The sequence below is a fragment of the Lissotriton helveticus genome (assembly GCF_964261635.1).
Source record: "Lissotriton helveticus chromosome 1_1 unlocalized genomic scaffold, aLisHel1.1 SUPER_1_unloc_43, whole genome shotgun sequence".
In the NCBI taxonomy this organism is placed as follows: Eukaryota; Metazoa; Chordata; class Amphibia; order Caudata; family Salamandridae; genus Lissotriton; species Lissotriton helveticus.
In genome coordinates, this window is record NW_027611685.1 from 278,479 (window position 1) to 303,231 (window position 24,753).

A 24,753-nucleotide genomic window follows, 5' to 3' on the forward strand; every position below is an offset into this window, starting at 1 on the left:
TCTTGCCCTGAAGGCTGAAACATGTTGGCCCCAATACAGTTATTTGTTTGAAACTGTTTTTCATGCACTGTTCCTAGTTTTAATTAGGAAGAGGCCAATTTCCATTAAAGCCTTATTCTTGTTGTCCTCTATCCTATTTTAACTCCCCAGGGACAGGCTCTCTAACTCGTTGTATGCTCTATCCCCTCCTGTGGTGGAAGCCGGGAGGTAGCTGTTTTTCTTTGTTAGAGTCTTTGTTTCCTGCACCTTTTAAAACTTGTTTTTAACATTGTCTGTACTCCTAGCTTGATTACGAAGCTTTTATAAACTGTACGAATATCTAGTGTGATTTCCCCCGCTCAAATTGAAAAGTGGTGGTTTATCCCCCCCCTGCCCCTCGCTTGATTTAAATAAGCGGTACCTTCATTGTCATTGATTCCCCCCGCCACTCGGACCAACTTCAGCCGACTTGGGCGCTGAGACAGCTGAGTCCCGGGCGGGTAGAACAACTTTAGCGGCCATCTTAGTTGGGGGCAGCGTTTGCACGCTCTTGATTGGCCAGCATAAAAGGGAGGGGCATGCCTCCGCGCAGCGGACGCGATCAGCGGACGCGCCGGACCTGCGCCAGAGTCGTGCCAGAGTCCTGCCCGTCTGCGCCCGTCCGCGTCCGGGAAGCGGCCGCGGTCGTAAGTACTGACATCTGTCGCGATTCACCATGCTTCATTTCCTATAATAGGGGTATGCTTATGAACCTTAAGCCCTATCACTGTACTTCGATGCCTATCTACCCCCGTGACCTTACCTCTCATCTGCCTTTTACATCCTGCTGTCTGGGACAGACTGAAGACAATATAGGTAATGAATGTCCCATACCACGGACCCCGGTCCCTACCCCCCTCGTTAGTAAAACATTATCCATAAAGGCAGGTCTGATTAACTGTCGTTCACTAGCGAAACACTCTCTCAACATCGCTCAAACTTTGGAAGATGATAAATGGGATCTCCTCTTCCTAACCGAGACTTGGTTAGGGGATGAAACCAATCCTGCTATATGCCTAGCCATACCTTCTGGCTATAGCATATTGTGTGCTAACAGACAGAGCTCACGCCCAGGAGGCGGAGTCACCATAATATATAGATCTCAGTGGACCATGTCCTCCTTCTCTTATACACAAATAGAACGCATCAAGGCACTTCCTTTCTGTGTTAAAATGGCTGCTAACCTCACCTTTTCTGGCCTTCTGGTCTATCGTCCCCCCAATTCTAAAACATCTTATTTACCGGCCTTTTTAGATTATGTTTTGCAGGCAACATTGCGTTATGCAAACTTTACTCTCCTTGGGGATTTCAACCTCCATGTTGATAACCCCTCGGATTCCATCACTCTTAACTTTCTATCCACCTTATCAGACGGAGGGCTAAACCAACTTATTACTAGTCCAACACATAAGGCCGGACACACTCTAGATCTGATTTGTACTAATCTGGATGGAATCTCCACAATTGAACCCCTTCCGGTAATTTGGTCCGATCACTTTTTCATTCCGTTCTTCTTCTCCCTGTACCATCAAGATCGACCCAGACTCCCAGCCAAAACAGTAGGTAGAAATTGGAGTAAGATCACTCCTGAGATCTTAGCTGCCCACCTCGCCCCTTTTAATCCCTCAGATATAGTTCCTGATTTGGATGCTAGATTGACCAACTTCAATGGTTGGATTTCTTCCACCATTGACCATCTTGCCCCAATCAGGCCTATTAAAACCTATTGTGCTGCCCCCTCTGCCCCTTGGTACTCCGATGTGCTCCGTAAATGTAAATCGGCTTGCAAGCTTCTTGAGAGACGCTGGAGATTATCTTACTCCCCTGACTGTAAGATTAAGTATAAATCTGCTTTCAAAGAGTATAGGAAAAATTGACTGAGCACAAAAGAAACTATTTGGAAGAGAAAATAAATCGTGCACAGGGATCGTCCAGGGAAATATTCAATACAGTCAGAACCTTTACTGACCCATTAGCTCTCAAACGACCCCCTTTGGTGTCTCAGACACTCTGCAATCGCCTCTCGGATTTTTTTGAAGACAAAATTGCTTCATACATGACTCTTTCCCTTGTAATACCAACCCAGACAACCATTTAATCAGTACAATTTCCACGGGAGCTGCCTGTATATTTTCTAACTTTAAAGAGATTTCCTTAGATCAATCTCTAGCTGAACTTTCAAAATGCAGATCTGGCTCTCCTATGGACCCCTGGCCAGCTAAACATTATAAATCTCTTGCACCTCTTTTTAATCCCATTTTAAATGGGATATGGAATGATTCCTTGAGCACAGGTGTCTTTCCTGACTCCTGGAAGCACGCTCGCTTAGTCCCCATACTGAAGAAAGCTAATGACGACCCTAGTGAACCTGCCAACTACAGGCCTATCTCCCTCTTACCAGCTCCTGCTAAAGTGCTCGAAAAACTTGCACAGCAACAACTAGCAGGTTTTTTGGAAGCACATGGTGCCTTTCATGACTTACAACACGGTTTTAGACCGGGCTACAGTACTGAGTCAGCACTGATCGAGATGGCCGATGCCGTCCGTTGGAAGTTGGACGAGGGATCAAGAGCGGTGTTGGTGCTGCTTGATTTGTCGGCAGCATTCAACACCGTCTCCCACCCCCTCCTCCTTGACCGCCTTCGATCAAAAGGCATCCAGGGTATGGCCCTAAAATGGATTGCCTCCTTTCTGTCCAATCGGACGCAAGCAGTGTTCACCCCTCCCTACACCTCAGACAGTCGACCGCTTCGGTGGGGAGTCCCACAGGGCTCCTCACTGAGCCCACTCCTGTTCAATGTCTATTTCTCCCCTCTAGCTGAAATCATCGCCCACACTGGAATAAAGGCAACATCTTATGCAGATGATATTCAACTTCTGTTCACTTACGACAGCCCCACTCAATTCACCTTTGACCCTCTAAAAAATTGCCTCTGGATCATTGCCCAATGGATGGATAATAATTTTCTCCGGCTAAATGCCGGGAAAACAGAGGTATTATTCTTCCACCAGCCATCCCCACTGGACCCTAATATCTGGTGGCCCCTTGAACTCAGTGCCCCCCCCAGCCTAAAGACTCAGTAAAAAATCTGGGGTCAGATGGGATTCTAACCTCTCATTCCACCAACAAGTCCACACGGTATCTGCAGCTTTTTTTCCACGATCAGGATGGTAAAAAAATGTATCAACTTCTTACCCAATAACACCAGGAAGACTATAGTCCAAGCACTGATTACCTCTCATCTGGACTATGCCAATGGCTTGTACATCGGACTGACAACTGGTCTTTGCCACCGTCTCCAGACAGTCCAGAATGCTGCAGTACGGTTGGTGGGCGGTATTCCCCTACGCGAGCATATATCTCCACATCGCCGTAGACTACATTGGCTGCCCATACACAAAAGGGCAGAATTAAAGCACTCGTACTGGCCCACCGCGCAGTGAGGGGAAAGGGCTCTGCTTACCTCTCCACCTGCCTTTCTCCCTACAGTAATGTCAGGCTCCTTCGTTCCTCCTCAAAAAACCTTCTTGTTACCCTCAGATTTAAAAAAACACGCTCTGGCGGCAGAACCTTCCAAGTATGTGCTTCTGCCCTCTGGAACAAGTTACCCACTCCCATCCGGATGATTCAGGAAGAACCCCCTTTTCGGAAAGCCTTAAAAACTTTTCTTTTCTGTTAAGTTTTTCCTCTAAAACCTAATTCAGCTTATGAACATACAGGAGCGCCGGGACACCCCGTTGGGGTAGCTGTGCGCTATATAAAATACACTAAATAAATAAATGGGATTGACCAATCAAAAAGTAATTTAGATCTGCAGTTGACATTTTCAGTAAACAGAAACAGTTGGGCTGACAACCTGCACATGCCAGGGTGAAAACAGAAACATCTGTAGGTTCCTGCACTTGCAGCAAATTAAGATGGCCTTCCCCAGACCACGATAATAGTCTATATTTATTCTATTGACCTCCCTACAAATGAAACAAAAAAAATCTTGCTACCAACATAAATGCACTAAGCACACACTTTCCAGCTGCTGCCAATGCCAAGCACCCATACTTTCAAAATATCATCTGATCACTACAGTCTCATCCACATCCTTCATCCAACTTAATCTACCCACTCATCAAGCACACCACCCAATCTGCCACTGCCCTTCTGTCATACTTTCCTCTAAGATCACCACTATTGGGAACACCCTGATACCTCACTTACTGCCTCTCTTCTCCTTTTTATCTATTTACTGCTCTCTCTCCCTTCCCTGCTTTTTTCACCTAGAGAACTCCGCATTTCTCAAATCAGCTGATCCATCAAGCACACCATCTGACCCCTTCATGGTCACGAATATTATACACCTTTGGATACATTTCACTGCTGAAACTCTATTAAATCTCTCTTGCTTAACTTATACCTACCCACTGCTTCAAACCTGCTACCATATGATCCCTACTGAAAATCTTACTTCTGACGCTTCACCGTCTCAAATTATTGTTTGTTTTTAAGATACTAGAAGGCCTAATTGACTCACTACATATGTCTCTTCTAACAACGTACTCCATCGGTTAGCCTTGCTTCACTCCCCTTCAATCATTTGAAACAGCACCCTCCCAAGTCTTTACAGCTAATAGTTCTGCTCACAAAACACCAATCATATGTCCTGGTCTTCTGTATCTGCTTGCAGCACTCAACACTTTAGTTCACCAACACATAGACTGGACAGTGAACCAACTAGCCTACCATAGGCACCAACCTCAGAAAGTATACCAGATGTTTTAAACAGAAGTAAAATAATATTGTGTGCAAACTTCAAAAATGCCCTCTGTCCAAAGGCGCCACCCTTATCCCTCAGGGTCAATCATATATCAGACCCTCCAGCTTATCGCGATTTCGTGATTTGCAAAAACATCGCGAAATCGCGCGATCTCTGGAAATGCCGCGATATTTGGCATAAAGCCCGCGAAATTTGCCGTTTCCGCCGAAGAGGAGCGAGGCACCCATTATTTTCCATTTGATTTGCGGCGCGGCGAGAAGAGAAGGAGCCAGGAGGTCGAGGACGCGTGGCCGAGAGAGGGAGAAGACCACGGCGGCCGAGAGAGGGAGAAGACCACGGCGGCCGAGAGAGGGAGAAGACCAGCATCACACCAGCAAGAGGGGGAGAGAGCACGAAGCGGCAGCGACACACACGAAGACTCTTCCTCATTCCTCAGAGACTCGGACTCGTCGGAGCAGGAGGAAAGCCGGCGGCGGCGAACAGAACACTGACAGGTACCGTCCGTAGGCAAGTTTAAAACCAGCTTCGTTAAGAAGCGCTGCCCGGGTGGGAGGGGGGCAGTGGAGATGTGGAAGAGGAGAGAGGGAAAAGCTGTTATTGCAAGCCTCGCCCGGCCTTGGGTAAAGTTTTTATTATTTATTTATTTATGCATTTTTATATAGCGCGGACTTTACCTGAAGGCGTCAGAGCGCTTCACATTAGGAACAGAGATGAAACTTAATGTGAAACATTACAAAAGAACAGATTGCAAAAACATACGTTACTTTCATAAGGTAATAGTGACATTTGTGAGCAAACAAAATACATGAGGTAGTAAAAACTGTGAGCAACCAAAAATACATGAGGTAGTAAAGGTAATAGTGACAATCGTGAGCAAACAAAATACTTGAGTTAAACTTGTGAGCAACCAAAAATGCATGAGGTAGTCAAAAGTGCACAAGAGGAGATGAAAGTGACAAGTGTGCAGTTATAAGAGAAAACAGAGTATAATTTGAGGTATAGTACTGCAATAAGTGCTAGACACTCAGGCACAAGAACAAGCGTTACGTGGGCAAGGTGGCACTTATGCAAGTATCAAAGGTAAAAACATGTGAGAGGTAGCAGCCGTGTGTTGCAAGGGCAGAGTGGTGTGTGCATGTTACAAAAGGCACACCCTCCAATCACAGGCATACACTGATCTACTCTGTGTGCTCAAGAGTTCTGCAAGGGCTGTTGGACGATTCATACCACACATCCATTTCCTTGGTTTCTGTATATTTTAAAACCCGGTAACTGTGCGGTCCTGACGTGTCCCACCACTTGTGTCTCCTTTTACAATTATTTATAGTTTTGCATGAAGGAAAACATAAACCCAGGCTTACGAAAAAGTATGTGTCCAGGACTAAAGGATTTTTGTAAATGTGGATATTAATGTTGCTTTCTCCCTACTTGCAAGCTAGTCACCTGCAAAAGAAACAAAAATTAGTGACATTGTTTTGTTATAATTTTTTTTTAATTAATATATGCTCAGCAATTAGTACAGTCCTAGTTTCTTTACTCTACAAAGTTAGGCTGTTCGATGGGTTCAGGGGGGGTTCAACGTGAGAGGGAGAGCATGGAGCGGGGGTGGATGTAGGAATAAAGAATGGAGGGCAGTAAGTCGGGGGGTAGAGCAGAGGGAGATTTGGAGTGCTCGGAAGAACTGAACGTACGTGGCCAAGATTAACATGCCTTTTAACTAAAACAAATGGGCTGAATTGTAAATAAGCAAAATGTACATAGCTCCATGTTGTCAAATAACTCAAACAGTAAGATATCTGTGTTTGGTGTTGCAAAAACCCCAAAATAAAATGCCGCTAAATGCCGCTAAATTTCCATTTTTGTGCCGCTAAATTTTCATTTTTGTGCCGCTAAATTGGCCAATCCATGCCGCTATATCCTGGGGGGTCTGATATATGTAAACTTATATTAAAGTTGCACCACATTCCAATTTATGTACAATCAACTCAAATTGTATCCAGTCCGTTTTAACAAGGTGATTGAAATGTCTTCTTTATTGCTTTATTTTCTTTCTTTTTGAATAGGCCACAGCCAATGTGTTTCGTTCTGCAAACAGAACTTCTTCAGGGCTTTTGTAAATTCCAAAATGTCATTAGATAGATGACTTCTCAGCGTTTTGCAATTCCCGCCCGTGATTCAGCAGGTCAACAAGTGGAAGAGATGCAAGGTGACAAATGTCTTCCCCCCGTCGGGGTGAAGGCAAGAATTAATCGGTTCTGATGACTGAAAAAAGGAAAACAGAACAATTGATATTTTGAACCAATGCACGTTTCCAAACCGCAACTTTTCCACAGCAGCTAAAACATAAAAGATATGTAATTGGAGAATTCAAACAATGCGCTGCGACAATCATGGATTTCACCTCTTTAAACTGAAAAATAAACTCACACATTAGGGCTCATCATAAAAGAGCGCGTTTTTCATGTTGGCACAGGGGGCTAAGTAGAGCAGGGTATTCTGCGAGCAGGCAGATAATCCCGTATAATGCTGGTCTTAGAAACCAAATTAGGCAGGGATCTCATAGAATTCCATGTAGGGCATCACAATTCAATATAGAGCGTCACGGTTGGAAATGGGTTCACTGCCTAGGGCTCGTCAGTAAAGTGCACGTCCCGCATAATGGCACAGCAGGCTAAATTAAGCTGACCATTCTGCTAGCAAGCAGGTAAAACTAGAAAGTCATGAAGTTCTATATGATGCGCAACTAAGAGGAATGAGGCAGTAATACAGTCAGGTCAAAAATAATCAATAATTTTTTTCTTTTTAAAAATCAAAATAATAAACACAGTGAAGGGGCAAGGAATTCATTTGGAAAATCTAAAGGTGCACGAAGCGGAAAAATGGGAGGCAGGATTACAGGAACATGGCCCCTACATAAAAAACAGAATAGTAACAGCACATATCTATGCCTGTGTGGGTGGAGCCTTACTCCACAAGCACTAAGTCATTCAGGTAATGGCATTCTCCCAGGGGAGATTTTCATTGAGTTCATTCCAAAACTTTGTAGGTTTGCTTAATGATCTGCACATCCATTTATAATAATTTTTCCAAATTATTTGATTCAACAAAGTTTCTTTGGGGTGCTCCTATCGTGTTACACTACCCACCCACCCACCAGGGTATGTCTTCACTAGGACTCGAGGGCCTAGAACAATATTGAACCAAAATACACCAGATCATTATATCTATCATCCAACAGAGGAGTCAAAAAAATATAAAATGGAGTTTCTTCCACAAAGTATATTTCAATTGGCCATTGATCAAGTGTTCTTTCAGTTGAAAATTAGACAAAGTCTAGAATCAGGTTCTTCTGTTCACTTTATTTTCACTTCTCAAAACATGGAGAGCAATGGCAGCCGACGCACGTTTCGCCCCCCTGGACTTTTTCAAGGATCTAATTTGATAAAATCGTGTCCAAATGTTCATAACACTGCTTTTGAAAAGTTAGCCTCCTTAATAGTTATTTCCAAACAGTTGTCGGATGAAATGCCACCCCAACAGGCAGTGATGTCAACTACTTTCGAAATAATGTGTCCTTCCCATACGCTGCCTCACATACACAAAGACCGCTTCGTTCTCTTTTTGTTTTATTATTTACTTGGACCTTGCTAAGTCCATTCTGCGTCTTGCCACATATACTGCTACTTATAACAAGTAGCGGTATATGCAGCAATACGCAGAATGGACTTAGCAAGGTCTGAATAAATCTGGTCCAGCGAAGGTCAGACTCAATGTGTTGGGGCTCAATCCAGTGGTTCACCAGGGGTGCAGCTTGTTTGCCTAACCTTTTATTGGATTTGTGTTCACCAATACAGAGTCTGCATTCCCTGCCCGTTTCTCCAATATAATCTAGGTCGCTGGGACTAGAAGATGACGACTGAGATGCAGCATGCTGCTAGCGAGAGAGGTGGCTATACGGGCCGGTTTCAAACTCATTCAGCTAAAATTACCTCACAGGGCATACATTACAAGGACCCGGCTGTACTGTATTGGGCGAATTGACAATGACCCTTGCGATAGAGGGTTCCGGCAGAACAGTACCCTACTCTACATGCTCTGGAACAGCCCCTGGCTTCAGGGTTTCTGGAGGGTGGTGGGTGACCGGATTCCAGAGGTCCTAAAATTCACCCTGGAACTCACACCACAGCTGGTGACTTTGGGAATTTGGGAGGGAAGATACAATAGATTGCTACAGGCTTTTGGTCTGCAATGATGCACTGATGGTAGCCTGCCGAGATGTGACCTGATACTGTAGGCAGGACATGATTTAGTCTTTGAATGCCCAGGAAGTGAAACTAAATTGGTACATGATGGCTGAAATCTGGAGTGTCGGTCCCGTGGATGCCTGAGCAAGTTTGAAAAGGTGTAGGGCCCCTGGCGAATAACAGAAACCACAGATCTCTGAGCCCAGACGAGACGACAGTGCGACTCCCAGTGGGAGGCCTGGGAGAGCAAGCGGAGGTATACCAAGGTATTTTTGGGTCTGAAGAGCCGCAGATTGTCAGTTTGTGGGAGTTACTTTATATCATTGTTAATGCATTATTGTCATTTGCGTCGGGTACGCTTCAGTCCCGTGGATGCAGGGGGTGCTAGTTTGTTGGGACCTGTTCGTGCGGAGAATTCCAAAAAGAAAGGTTATTCATTTATTTTTAATGATGAGCATCTTTTGCTTACAAAGACCTCACGGCGCTTCAGCACACCAGACAAGCATGTCAATAGAGTCTTCACAAAGTGACTGAAATAGAGCAACCAGAACAACTCAAAGAGAAGGAGTGCAAAGGGGAGCTACTTTTGGGACATTGCTTGTCGACCAGTGAATGGGTCAATTTACCAACATTAGTTTCTCTTCAGCACTACAAAGGCTAACAACAGTTTTGGGAGAATGTGTTTAATGCCCCGCTGATGACTGGTTTTTTTCCTGATTGCAAGTGTTTAAAATGAGAATACAATGCAAAGCACGGATTTTCAGTAAGTGCAAACAAAGTCTATTTAGGAGCTGAGCGGGTACTGTAAGTACGCTGCAAAGATATAAACTTCTCATATTCAATATAATTTTTAGTATTGTGAAAGGATAAAAGTTTAGAAACATCTATAAACCACTGTTACAACAGGTCACTGACAAAGCAACACAACCACAACAATGACCTAGATCCAAGGCAATAGATTTTTTGTAAGACTTGGGTATCTCATGTCACAAACGTTTATAACAACCACCCATTTCTTAATGTACAGGGTTGGGGATACACCAGTCAATAGCCCATCTTAAAAAGCCCGTCTCCTTATACACAACAGTACAACAACCCACACCAACATGTGATGAAAAAATGTGAACCAGCGCGATAGCACCTCACGGGCGCACCACCAATGGGACCCCTGGTAGGTACTCACCAGGACTGCCCTATTATCATCATTGGTGCTATCGTGCTTAAAGGAAAAGTGTCCAAACAAAAGTAACTGTGTTAACAGTGATGAGTGCAGTGGGAACGATACAGACAACACAGACAAATAGTGAAGTAACACCACATATATAACATAAAAACGCATACAGCACGAACAGACAACTTTATTCTTGTTCTTGTATGCTGTTTGCCAACATTAAAAAAGTGAATGTGGCTACTCCTTATAGAGCCACTTTCTACTTGCCAACATGTTTCATTGCCTTAGTATTTTGCAGGCAATTTCTTCAGGGCATATACTTTTTTTCGCCACTGCTTTGGACACCAGGGTTGTGGGTACTGTTGTAAAAGACGTAACAAAAACACGAGTTTTACTACTCTTTGCTCGACGTGTATATTCATATTGCATATCCGCACCACACGCACAACCATCATCATATTTACCCTCTATCAGCAGATATTTCTCCTACCAGCCGAGAGGTGTTTAAAAACAGGATCCATTGAACTCCATTCTTGAGTTTACGTGGTACCTCCTTCCGTGATATATCACTGAAAGACATCACAACGATATATACATTTTCACACACACTTTACAATTTGGCTGTCTCTACAGACCTTTACTTATCAGTTCGATTACACCCTCCCATTCGCTCTCTTCATGTACATTACCGCTATGAGGAGTTTCGCCGGCTTTGTCTCATCCCTCGAGCAAGGTACTGCTCGTTTGTTCTCTATTTACATACCGAGAGAGATGATTGGTTCAAATGTTCTCGCGATATCGGGCGGCCATCTTAGATCAGGTACCGTCCCATTGCATGTTATTCGGATTCCTGAAATCTCGGGAAATATCACGAGATCACTCTATTTATATTCCCCTCAGATTCTTCCTCTGGCGACCCACGCCTCCATTAGAATAATAATAAAAAGATAAACAAAGGCATTGATCGAGATCGTCCTGGCGTTCCCGCTCCCGAGGCGACAAACAAGCTGAGATACTAGACAACTGACTCATGAACCTCAACATTTCAGCAACACAGATCACATTGTCATCACCGGTGAGTAATCTCAATCAATATATCCTCTCACTGGCACCAATATGGGCTACCCCACCTGAACTGGTCACCTCAGGGAACCATTGGACTGTTTCAGCTTTTACCCCAGTTGGGGTGGGAACTGTTTACACTTCACGACAGATACTTCATTGTTCTTTGAGGTATTGGGGTAGGACTTGGACTTGATGATTCGAAAGAGCCCACAAGGTATTATCTTCTCTTGGTGTACCTGGCACACACCTCGTAATCTTACTTGCTGCACACCATAACAATACATCTAAACAATTCAAATCCAATGGGGGAAATTAAGGTGGTCACTTGGAATGTTAAAGGTCTTCTTGACAAGATCTAACGCAGGGCTGTCCTTAGACATGCGCAAAGCTTAGGGGTGGACGTCTTGCTATTACAGGAAACACACTTGATGGGGACCAAGGCCCATGCCTAGTTGGCTTTGACTTCATACACGTCTTTCACTCTGGCTTAATGAAGGGCTCCAGAGGTTTGGCTATCTTGATCCACCGCAGACTATCATTTACACATACACGTACATGGGCTTGATCAGTGGAGAGTCTATAGTACTGGGTAGGGTGTAAGCTCCCCTCTCTCAGTCACAAATTTACTGAATGCATTATTGATACCTGGGGATTTATTATTTTATTTATTTATTATTTATTTTATTTAACTTATAAGGCGCACAGCTACCCGCAGTGGGTTTCCCGGCGCCAAGGGACAGATAGAAGACAGAAAGAACCGCCAAGAATACTTGCAGAAAGGAACACTCTAACTGTTACTGGAAAAGCCACGTTTTTAGTCCCTTGCGGAAACGTAAAAGATCTGTTTCAGTTTTAAGGCTCATAGGCATAGCATTCCAGAATTTTGGGCCAAGATGTGAAAAAGAGCGGCCGCCCATCTTTACCAACTTAAATCTAGGAATCATGAAATCGCCTTTCCCAGAGGATCTCATGGGGCGACAAGGCTTATAGGCCTGGATAAGATCCTGTAGATACTTAGGGGCTGAGCCTTGTTTGATCTTAAAGATGTGGCAGAGAGCCTTAAATTTAATTCGGCTCGAGATCCTAAGCCAATGAAGGTCAGAGACTGCTTGAGAGGCCGACATTCGCCGAGGAACATGCCGGAGAAGTTGTGCCGCCGCATTCGGCACAACTTGGAGTTTATTTATTGTTGTTTGATCGGCTCCAAGATAAAGGACATTGCAGTAGTCCAAGCGGGAAACAACCAATGCCTGGACTACAGTCCTCGGTGTAGAAACGGGGAGCATCCAAAGGATTTTTTGGAGCCATCTTAAGGTGGCAAAGCAGATAGAAGCCACCTCCACTGCCTGCTGCCGCATCGTGAGCTTTTCATCGATGAGAAAGCCGAGGTTGCGAACCTGAGCCACAGGCTGAGGGGGAGGGCCCATGTCCTTGGGCCAATGTTGAGGACCCCATAGATCTCTGCCGGATGCCCTTGCATTGATAGGGGGAGACTGGAATTATGTCATTCATCCTGATCAGGATAGATGGCATCCCACAGCTACACAACATACACAGAGTCTCGTTTGGGGCCAATGGTGGAGGCTCTGGCATGGTCCAACACGTGTAGGTCTCTTCATTCACCAGTTAGGAGTTACAATTAGGCGTTATATGTATTTCTCTACCATCCATGGGCTGTTTTCTAGACTGGATCACATTTTTATCACTAGGGAACACACTCATCGGTTGGTCATGTCAGATATCCCACCCAGAGGCCTATCAGATCACTCCCCCGTACAGCTGCAGTTAGTGTTAGGTCCCAGACGGGTACTGTTTCATTGGCGATTGTCGCCCTGGCACTTATACAACCCGAGCTATAAAATTAACCTACATAAAGCCCTGCTAGAATACTTTTCATTAAATGAGGAGACAGCAGGTTCCGCCACTACTTTGTGGGAAGCCATCAAGCCTACCATATGGGGATTTTTCATTAGTCACCGCACTGCGGCCAAACACCAGAAAACGCAGACCTTAATACAGATCATGAAAACTGAGATGTTAGCACAAGAGCAAAATGTTAGTAATGCCTGCCGACAATTAGCAACACTACAGAGAAGATATCAAAGCATCCAGTTAGATGAGGCCAAACATACATGGCAGGCTACACAAAGCAAGATTTATCAATGGGATATAAACAAGGGAAACTCTTACACAGAGCATGCCAATACTCTCTAAAACAGATTCAAGTATTTATTATTAAATCACACACGGGCGAGCTGATCACCAATCCCACACTTTCTGCCAGATCCTTTGCTGAATTCTATCAATCACTCTACACTAAACATGAAGTCCTACCCGAATCTCAGATAGAGGACTTCTTTCGAGATATATCACCCAAGGCACTAATCGCCGTTGCGCGAGACTCCCTTTAAACTCCTATTTCACTAGAGGAATTAACCTCAGCCGCCTCAGAAACAGCATCGGGTAAATCACCAGGACCCAGTGGCCCTCTCAGATCCAGCCCTTCACTGCTGACCTATGATCAGCAACTAACCATGCCGTGCCGCCTGCCTTTCCACAATGGGATTCCTCATAGGCGCAATCAGAGCCACATTCCCTGGGCGCGCTCCAACGATCTTCAACCCTGTCACATTAATTGCTATCAATAATCCATGTGATACATGGGCTTCTAACCCACTACAAGATGGCGCCCACAATCCCCACACCGTCACTGCCGATCTTTGGATCAGCAATTCACTACTTCATACGAACCACCTGTCACCAATTAGGGCCGAATGGAGGATTTATAAACCGAAAAAGCACCTCCAAGTCCTCACTCCCGAGCCACATGAGAAGGGGTAGGTCGTTGGTGAAGTTCTCCAATAGATGATGTGAGTACCGGGTCTTTGGCTTTCCACCATGTGAACGGAGATAATTATTCCTCCCCTGGGCTAACTTACAAAATTTTAAGTTTACTTCCAAACACCACACAAAAAATGTTAGCGTTGATCTCAGTGTTTCTCTCGAGGAGGTGATGACATCACCCTCATTGGGCGAGTGTTTTCCCTCTTTTGACCACAGTGTATGAAACCACCTCCTATATGTTTTTATGTATGTGTCACGTGTATTCACAAGGACATTGATCTCACGTGGGGGCGGAGTCATATTTTTTTCAAGTTGATGGAGTGTTTCTCCTGGTGTTAAAGATCAAGCCGGCAGGTCTCCCAGATTCAAGCAGCACTATGTTTGCATGTGCTATGTGTGGTGTTTTTGTGCCTCAGCTTCTCTTTTGTAAATCGTTAGTTAGCAGCAGAGATGACCTCTAGTTTTGAATCTTAGCATGATTTAAGTTACAGGGGCCACAAGTGTCTGGAGTTGGCTAGCAGGATAATAGGTCCCGGGGGCCAATAATGACTGAAGCTGGATAGGTACTGATTAAATGCAGGATTTCAGGTCACAGGAGGCACTGCTGAATGCAGCTGGCTAGCAGCAGTGGTGGCCACTGGGAAGAAGGAATTGAGACTGCATAACTGCCTATACTTGCAGCCTTAATACCGATAATTGTTTACAAATGAATGCCATAACATGCATTGATATACTGCATAACCAAATTACAATGATCTTATATCAATTTGATGTGTTTGTTAGCCTTAATATGGCTGAAAGGTTACATGATTCTATTAGGGCCCAGAAACATTTTATTTAGTGCTGTACATCTGCACACTTTCCTGCAACTTGTAGTAAACTGAATATTGGCAATCAGAAGTGAAATTTTCATAAGTAATGAATTTTTACAGCTTGTCTGTGTATCGTTTATCTGCTTCTCAAGGACTTCTCACATTCTTCTTGAGAAACGACCCTGCCTCATACTCATTAGTTTAGTTTCAGTAACTGTTTCTATCACATGTTCATTTTCATTGACTTGTATTAGGAGAAAAGTGTATAAAAATACATATTGTATCATTATTATTCTATACTTCAACTTGCTTTTGGGTGGATGCTCGCGTCCATTGAAATGACAATTGTCACTTGTTAGTTTGCTTGGCCTTTTGCTATTTTTGCATTAAATGCATGATAGATTAGTTGGCCTTCCGATGTGTTGTGTTTTATTTGAACACATGTACATAGCAGACTTTTAACAAAAATGACAATTTGATTTTATTCTTGGAATCACTCAATTTTCTCGCAGACTTGGGAAGATGCTGGGTTCTTGCAGTTTGAGAGAGAGCACAGAAAAATGTTGTTTCAGGATACCTGCCTCAGAGCGCACTTCTTAAAGTCAACTGTCGGGATATCATGTTCCTACTACAAGGTCCTTACCTGTGTGAGTTATCAGGATCGATGCAGGGGGCTGACCCAAACTAGCCACATGCTGGAGATCAATGACAAACACTGATGAATGAACAGAGCTTCCAAGTTGGTGACCATTACATAATCGACCTTGAAAATAAAAGAAACAACATGTTTTAGTATTCTGGTGACCCATGACCATAAAAACAAAGGTTACAAATTTAATATTGTGTCAAATACTGAAAATATTAAACTGGATATACTGAATCGGCTGTCGCCCCAGGGCATGCAAGACACCTTCCATCACTATTGCTTATGGGACTTGTAGTTTTGCTTTTCTTAATAAAAGGGTGGTCTCTAAAGTCCCAGTGTTCTATTTCATTCCAGGAAACTTGGGTGAATCGCCACCAGCATTAAACGGATTTAATCTGCTTTCCCTACCTGCTATTAAAAGCGCCAAATTCGGCCAAAGCAAGGGAGGCCGTGCTACATACAGCTCTATAAGGAGCATTTATGGTATGGAGCCAATGAAGCACAGCTTAGCACCTCCAAACGCCATGCAAGTGCTCAAAATCACTTTACAGGGGGAGGATGAAAATGAGCAGATAATCCTCATAAATCTCTATTTACACCCATGTGAAATAACTAAAGGCACCCAGCAACTGAAGGAGGAGCTCGAGAAAATTATAACGGAATAGCATACCAACAGCCTGATCATTACGGGGACTTCAATTCAAATATGTTCTGGAGTTCATCTGACCAATTCGTACGGGACGCAGTAATACAAGATAATAACTCAGGCGGAAGACAAATGAAAACAGCTCAGAGGCTTCTAGCGATTCGGAAGCAGGTGGGCTTCCGAGCATTAAACAGAAGTGCAGTAAGGCTTATAGGTCCACTGTCGAAAATTGCTAAATTAGCATGAGCTTCGCTGCCATGAACCTGCTTTTGAGCACGACACTGCAAGCATCTATTTCGCAATCCTTATTTGTGCCCATTTTACACATGAGAACTGCCTGCTTTGCAGGTTCTTTGCTGTGCTCTGAGGTTTAGTCTGCACATGATGTTCAAGGTTAAACAACAATGCCCCTTGTTATTCGGTTCTGATCTGTCCCTCGCACCTAGATATAACAGGCTTCACACAGCTGCACCTCTGGAAATCGTGTACTTTAATATTGCAAACACAAGATGTTTTCACACATACGGAGAGACACCTTTCCAGAGAGAAGCCCCGTGTTTGTCCTGCAATGTGAATATTGAATCTAGGTCTTGAGGTATGGGGTCTGCTGAAAAAGCCCAGAGGTCTTTTATTTTATAATACACTATCTCTTGTCACGGGGAGGGTGGTTAAGTTGTTCAGTCCTTTTCCATTGTATTTAATAACATGACATCCCCGTTTGTATTCTATGGAATTGTAACAATGCTGACTATATTGTGTTTATGCATTCTGCTGATGGTATTGGCTTGTGCACTGCACCATAGAGCACGTTAGTTGAAATAAACATTTTAAACTATACTGCGTCTCTGATTACTCGCATTGTGGACAAGTATGAGTGGCTAAGCGAAAGTGAGTCTTGCTCTCGCCATTCCCAAGATAGAGTTACGTGTTTTGAGTTGTCTAATCATTGGTAGCTTCGCTGTAGACGGAGAACGAAGAGACACTATAGCTAGTCATTAAGGGATTTTGGGTACGGATGTGGTAGGTTGGTACACCACCTACTCACTGAGGTCCTGTTTTCCTCTGCATAGTTCTGTGTTTGTGCAGAATACCTGCAACATGGCGCCACCAACGTTTGGTTCTTATCTGAAAGACGCTTGAGTAGTGCTTGTGCTTGTCCACGATACCCTCACGTCCGCCTCCGGAGGCGGGTGTGATGGCAATACCTCGTATATTTAAGTTTTTATAGGTTCTTTCAAGCTTGAAGTTACGTCAAAAAGGTTACTCTCTATTATTAGCCCTTTCTGTGCTGCCTACGTTAAGTTGGACATCCTACTTTTGTGATGGGGCATGAGATTGCCGCACACAGTCGCATCCCGCTAAGGGACTACTTAAGGAATTTTGCAGTCCCTGATACATGGGTCAATTAAATTTTTGTATTTGGAACAGATCCTACTTATCAGTTCGAAGTCTTTTATTCTTGGGTCACCTTTACGGCAGTTAAAGCAGATGATAATCCGTTTGCTTTTACCGCCTCTGCAGTTCCGGTCGCTTAATGTCCATATCAGACCCTAGAGGTTCGGCTATCAGCTTGGCAACACCGTATTTGGTTTAACGGCACTCTTCCTCACACATATACACCTGTCCGTTTAGGTCATTTATCAATTGAAGGAGCCTCAGGGCCGGTCTTACCTGGGTATGCTCTACACCCGCGTGGGTTAACAAACGCTAATCTCAATCAATTGCGGATGTTGCATACTTCCTTAATTTGTGTAGATAGAGATGTTATACAGTTCGTGCCCCGTGCTTTTCAGGCAGCTCCACCAGGGGTTGTTGTGCAATCTGCGGGGACTGGTGGTGTGACTCTCAGCTCCGATATGGTTAATTCGGTAAAGGGCAAGCGTCAGACAAATAAGTATGAACTACCTTAAGGATGACGGAAGCAGACATTTAAAAGCTGGAGGAGGAATACATTACAACACAAAATAATGCCACACTGGCCGAAATCAGACGACTAATAGACAAATATCATGAGTTTGCAGACGACAAGATAAAATATGTCTTGCGTAAATACACGGCCGATGTTAAGGAGAGGGCGGGAGACCTGGCTGTGCGTTATCATACAAAATCAAATCTGCACATATGAAAACGCACACTCTGCACGGTGCACCAGTCAAACTGCACGTTGCAGTTCACCTGTCACACTCTGCACACTGCAGTGCACCAGTCAAACTCTGCATGGTGCATGCACCAGTCACACTCTGCACAGTGTACCAGTCACACAGCACGGTGCAGTGCACCTGTCACCACCTGCATGGTGCATTGCACCAGTCACACAAGTTATCTTATGTATATAGATTGCTAACAAGCCTACCCTAAGAGAAATAATAGAATAAAGAAAATAAAAAAGCCATAAAAACAACAGAGTCAATAAAAAGGGACTTCTGTGCTAAAAAATATGAGTGTATGATCAATGGTGTCGGAGGCAAAACTTTTGTTAAAATTTGTCGATTAGATTCTGGCCTCTGATTTCCTCAATTGAATCACTCCCCTTCAGTTGATATCCACCTACATGATTAATTGCGGCAGCGCCGCGCGGCTTTGACACACTGCTCTCGCAATTACCGACGGGGGGGCCTGCTCTCAGCAGTGAGTGGTTGCTGCTACCGGCTCAGGTGGCACAACAGGGGGGGTTATAATCTGGATGTGACCGTTAGTGAGCCTGATCTTTGGTGGGGTAATGAGGCATCTGAAGTTGCTTCGTCTATGAGGCAGGCTGTCGTCCCGGCCGTGGAGGACGGGTCCACAGACTGAGGAAGAGATGTTTCTGGATAACCGAGGCACGGGAAGTCAGTCAGTGGTACCCCCACAGGGCAATACTGGCATCCGCCTTTGAATGAACTGGTGGCAGCGGCGGGGTGCTCAAGACACCTCTGGGATCTTGTTGCGCGTGCGCAGAGGTGCAGAGGAGAACGATGCCAAGGCATGGCAGCAGTATGAGCCGAGGGTGATAGCCGAGTACCTACGTCTCATTGACACCGGCCAACTGAGTCCTACCAAGCCACTGCTCACGTCAATCACAGACCCGTCCAGAGGCAGGCATGGAGGGGCCTCGGAGCTGGACAGGGCTGAGAGCAGGGGTGAACCAACCACGACCGACCAGAAGTGCCCGCAAGTCCAGAACCCACTCTACCCCATGACGGAGAACTCGTATAGCGCTTATGCCATGATGCTGCTCTCATTGATAGTCTTTGCCGTGGGCATCATCGGCAACTTGTCCATCATGTGCATCGTGTGGCATAACTAGTCTGGGTGCACTGCTGACCGGACGGTCATGGAGCGGGAAGAGACAGCAGTCTGAACTTGTCTAGTTCAAGTAAGTGTTACTTAAGTTACATCAGTCCAACGGGCAAAGTGCTGCGCATCAGGCAGAGCCGTGACTGACTTAGAACTGTACAGACAGTCTGATCATCAACAGAAAAAAAAAAATCACAAACAATAGCATCTGGAGGCAGTTACCTAATTGCTACTTAAACGCTGCCGCCCGGCCCTCCGCATCCAGCACGCTCCCTCCTCACTTACTCTACTTAGACACTTACACACAGTCACACAGCAGAGGTGCTTCTGACTCCCCCCCTTGGCCTCTCACTCGTAAATAACAATCGCATAAACTAACTTTGCCCGTCTGTGATTTAAAGCGTCAGGAACTCCCTCAGCCCACCTGACCTATGTGCAAAAATCCTTTACTTAACATTTACTTCATGGCAAGTTTATTTTTGGTAAAGCCTCATGTTAGCCACAATTTCGTACCTTGACAAGTGATGGGCAATTAATTATTACGTAGTTTGCAGAGGAAATACGAGTTTGTGTTTTAGAATAGCGCTGTTGAAATGAAGCATCATTCTTTTCTGCACCAATAATAACACTCTCTGTGCAGCTGAGATTGGGATTTGTATAATTGTACAGAGCGTACATTTGCAAAAGTGATTCAGACTAACTGGCCCGTCTATATTTCTTGACGCACAGGCCTCTAAAACTTCCTTTTTGTCTGTTGCACAGTGTAGATCCACGAGTGAGGTCTTGTCAAGGTAAGCAAGTGTCTCACAGCCCCATCAAACTTCCTTCTCATGTGTCTTGATTGACGTGAAAGGCTTTGCCGCAATTAGTTTAAAAATGTAGTTATATTACAAAGAGGATGTATGTTAGTGACCTTTCATTACAGTAATTTCCCATTACTTTCATATGTTTAGAGCTTCTCATTGTTCAAAATATAGAAATTTCTGATATTTATTTCTTCAAATGCACTTTATTTGTTGATTTTTTTAAATGCAGAAAGTGTCACACATTTGGCAGCTGAGTGGGATTCATTTTTATAAGTACATTGAAATGTTACACATGAGCAATCTCAATTTATAGGTTTCCCTCGTCTTTATTGGCTGATTGTGCTCGGGAGAGAGTGTCACTGATAGCCGTTAAATGTCACATAGTCGTTAAATGTCACTCATAGCTGTTAAATGTCACTCATAGCCGTTAAATGGCACTCATAGCCGTTAAATGTTATCCATAGTCGTTAAGTGTCACTCATAGCCGTTAAATGGCACTCATAGCCGTTAAATGTTATCCATAGCTGTTAAATGGCACTCATAGCCGTTAAATGTCACTCATAGCCGTTAAATGTTATCCATAGCCGTTAAATGTCACTCATAGCTGTTAAATGTCACTCATAGCCGTTAAATGTTATCCATAGCCGTTAAATGTCACTCATAGCCGTTAAATGGCACTCATAGCCGTTAAATGTTATCCATAGCCGTTAAATGTCACTCATAGCCGTTAAATGGCACTCATAGCCGTTAAATGTTATCCATAGCCGTTAAATGTCACTCATAGCTGTTAAATGGCACTCATAGCCGTTAAATGTTATCCATAGCCGTTAAATGTCACTCATAGCTGTTAAATGGCACTCATAGCCGTTAAATGTTATCCATAGTCGTTAAGTGTCACTTATGGCCGTTAAATGTCACTCATAATTTCAAAGAAATGATACAAGTGTCACACAGTAATCTGAACCCTTGGCACTGTGGCTCTCTGCAGGGTCCCCCGTCCCTCCTCGGGGTCCCTTGGGGAGTTGTGGCCCTCCAGGCCTCACCTGTCCTCGTGCACCGGTTGGTGGGGGCAGAGGAGGCACCGCCGGGTCTCCTCGAGACTGAAGCGCGCGCTCACACCGCTGCACGAGCTACAAGCGCATACGAAGTAAACATCGCGTTGCATCAATGCGCATGCGCAGGACCACGCGTCATAACTGCGCATGTGCTGAGCGAAGACACCAACGCGCGTGCTCACGCCCCCGCAAGAGGCACCATCGCGTCTTATAGCTGCGCATGCGCAGGACCGCGCGTGATACCTGCGCATGTGCGAAGCGGAGAAGCCGAGCACTGAAAGTGAAAAAGTGATAGGACCTTTCACGGAGTGCGGACTGTGAACAGCCCTGGACTGAGGGCGCGCCCTGGACAGAGTCTAATCCAGCGGGGATACATCCTCCGGGATGAATCACGTGCGCAGGTTGGTGAATGTACGTGCGCCTGCGCAGACAAGAGACACCCCCCCACCTATAGCGGAGCCGAACCGAGGAGCTTTGCTTCAATCCATCTCGGCGCGAGGCGCCTCGTGCTCCGCTCGAGGAGGCAGTGTCTGTACTCGGCGCACGCGGGAAGGGCGGCGGCGCGCGTGGACTGGGGCGGGGTTGCCATGGTGCCCAGGCATCAACGATAGCAGCAGAGGGGTGAGGCTGGGACAGGCGCAGGGAGGGGGGCGGGCTGTGCCATGTTGGGGGCGCAGGGTGGGGGGGGCTCGTGGGGTACGAGGCAGGGGAGCAGGAGGAGTAAGGGGGTGGGCGGTGATGCTGGACGTAGGCAATGGTGGCCGTGTCAGTCCTCGGCGCATGCGCAGCCGCTCTCTCTTCGTTCAGTCCTGGGGCCTCTTGTTTTCCTCGCGCGCTCTTTCCCCGAAGGCGTCAGAGGCCTCACAGCAGGAGCAGAACCGAGACAAGAGACAAACGACAACAGAACAGCAGGCGCCGGGGGGGGGGGGGGCGTGGAGGGTGCAGTATAAATCCCCACACCTTAGGTGAGCAGGATATCGATATATACTGGATTACTTTGTTAGTCCGCTGGAATGATTGGGTAAAAAGATTCACTCAAAAATGTGTGTATCTATCAATGGAAGGTAAGGGATGGGATGGCAGATTCAGACTAAGTTGGTTTCGCTATGAGGCCGGTTCCTGATAATCCAGCGGTGTTAAGTGACATGCCTATATTGAATGTAGATTTTGATGCCAATGACATTAAGAATACTTTACTACATTCTCCTGATGTTTCCCGAGTGGGAGCAGTGAATGGGTTGAGCATTGTATCAAACTTAAAGCTCAGGCAGTACCTCTCATTCATAGAGTGCGCTCTGTTTTTCTGAGGTTACGGAGTGAGCTTACTGCCCTCTTACATGATTTATGATGTCACCAATTCCTCTGAATGGTTTCACCAGTTTTTATTGTCCAGAAGAGGTCTGGGGGCATGCATCTTTTAAAGTTCACCGACCACAGCCCTTTGGTTTGAACCCTTAATGGTGTCTGTAAGGCTGCTAAGGCTGTTTTTAAAATTACATATTTGGCATCAAATTTGTACACAGAGACAGACACTACAGGGCTGGCTGCTTATCTAGAAAGCCATTTTTGGGTAGTTTGGGTGACGAGGATTTGGATGTTCATGAATGTTTGTGGCAGCAGTGTTAGACGCTGCCCATGATGCTGCTTGTGCTGACCCAGGAGTGGTGCCAGTTAACAAGGACTTCACAGATGGTCTCCCCTGGGGCTGGTGCTTAAGTGCTGAGGTGTTTGGGTGTACTCAAGTGGCGGCAGAGCTGGCTGTGGCTCTGGGTATGGTTATGAGACCCGATTCTTTTGTCCTGCTTGGTAAGCCGAGACCGTGCTTATTAATATTCACCCAATGTGAGTGGTGAGATCCGCATTGCTGGTCTGCCTGAAGTTGTGATGCTGCCGACAGTAGCGTGTCTGCTAAAAGCAATGGCGTGACTGGTGGAACTATAAAGCCAAATAAGAGAAAGTTATCTTCCAACACCACAGTCTTCGTGACTGAGACCAGGAATACTGAAGACTCTGAGACTCACAGCAGTAATTTCTCCTTTCAGAGCGTTATCGCTGCAGATGGAGTGAAGCCCAGAAGTAAGCACATTACTAAGGTACCAACAAAGTTTAATATTTTTCAATTGTATTAACTGTTTCTCTTTTGCAGCATTTGGAAATGCATTTTCTAGTTTTGTTGCTTTTGTTTAGTTTTTTCTTGTAGGCTGTTACCTTTGGTTTAAAGGGAAAGATGTTGTAGTGTGTGACCTTAATGCTGCAGTTTGCATTTCATTACCATCATTTGCTTATCCTGGAAAATCTCCAGGGTGCAGGAGGTTTGCTGTTTCAGAGTTCTTTCTTCAGCTTCTGGACAGTTGTCGCTCTGTGGCGATCTCTGGTCCTGTTTCTCTGCTCTTCTTGTAGCAGCTCCTATCAGAGCTGCATCCTCCCGCCAACGATAATAAGATGCCAGGCATTACCCAGCACACAACACAGACTATGATGTGCTACGTCTATCTGCTTGACGCAGTAAGAGCGTGGATAAAGTTCTCCGGGTCTATCAGGCTGTGAATGTAACCTAAGGGCTTAAGATGAAATGAAGAGCTTACCTCCTTCCTGAGTGGCTCCAGACTGCTGTGTGCAGACCCGATAGCTGGCAGCACCCTGGAGTATGTATGTGTAAATCAGATTACGTTGGAAGTAACCTGCAATATAGTGGCAGACAGCACCCTGCCAACAAGTAGGATTTCTCATAGTATTTTATTTCCTGACACATTAATGGAGATTGTCTTTTAACTGGCAGAAGAACAACACTGACCATACATTTTTCTGGGTTTGTCTTTAAAATGACGTACACATTAGGAATGGCATTTCGTTCTGCTGGAATAATAACACACGTTATCTTGCACTCTGCTATGATGTTGCTATGATGTTGGCTGCAATGCCTTCCATGTTTCATTCAAATGTGCTTTCTACAGGGCACATGCATGATTTGCTGCTGTAGATAAATAATGGTCCTGTGTACTGTGGCAGACTCAGAAATATTGAAAAACTTCATGATTTCTCTTTCAGCACTTCATAGTCAACCCTTTCAATTTTTGACTCAATCATTTGGCAGAAACATAACCTAGTACCATTAAAATAGTTGTGATAGGGAACATTCATGTGGGGTTAGGACTGGCTCGACCAGAGTGCTTGCTGACTCGGAGGAGTATGGAGTTGATCACCTTGCCTGGTCCGGTGTGGAACCAAGCCAGCGAGGCTTTGCTGCAGGCTCATTTGCCCTGATAGCTGGTCAACAGTTTGAGGAGGAGGAGGTGAAGAGCTGGCTAAGTGTGCCATGAGGCTGGCAGTTCAGTACATCCCTGAGAAATGAGCTTTGAGTCGATGTAGTGTTCCTCTTATACCACGTGCAATTCATCCTC

The 24,753-nt window shown here is 45.1% G+C and overlaps 2 protein-coding genes across 3 annotated transcripts in view; one reads left to right on the plus strand and one right to left on the minus strand.

Moving 5' to 3' along the window:
* The window catches only part of LOC144806077 (uncharacterized), a 215,100-nt gene extending 193,686 nt beyond the window's left edge, over nt 1-21,414 (minus strand). Inside the window, exons 1-3 of one of the 2 annotated variants that reach the window (XR_013605687.1) lie at nt 21,341-21,414; nt 15,567-15,686; nt 5,948-7,049 (exon numbers count right to left, since the gene is read on the minus strand). The gene's annotated coding sequence lies outside the window, so the exon portion shown is untranslated. Of the gene's footprint in view, nt 1-5,947; nt 7,050-15,566; nt 15,687-21,340 lie in introns of those variants that run through there. The other variant, XM_078672519.1, reaches the window with a different exon arrangement.
* Nucleotides 21,415-21,618: 204 nt separating this feature from the next.
* LOC144806079 (uncharacterized) overlaps nt 21,619-24,753 on the plus strand; it is a 36,671-nt gene continuing 33,536 nt past the window's right edge. The window contains exons 1-2 of the mRNA XM_078672521.1: nt 21,619-21,753; nt 23,395-23,445. The gene's annotated coding sequence lies outside the window, so the exon portion shown is untranslated. The remainder of the gene's footprint in view (nt 21,754-23,394; nt 23,446-24,753) is intronic.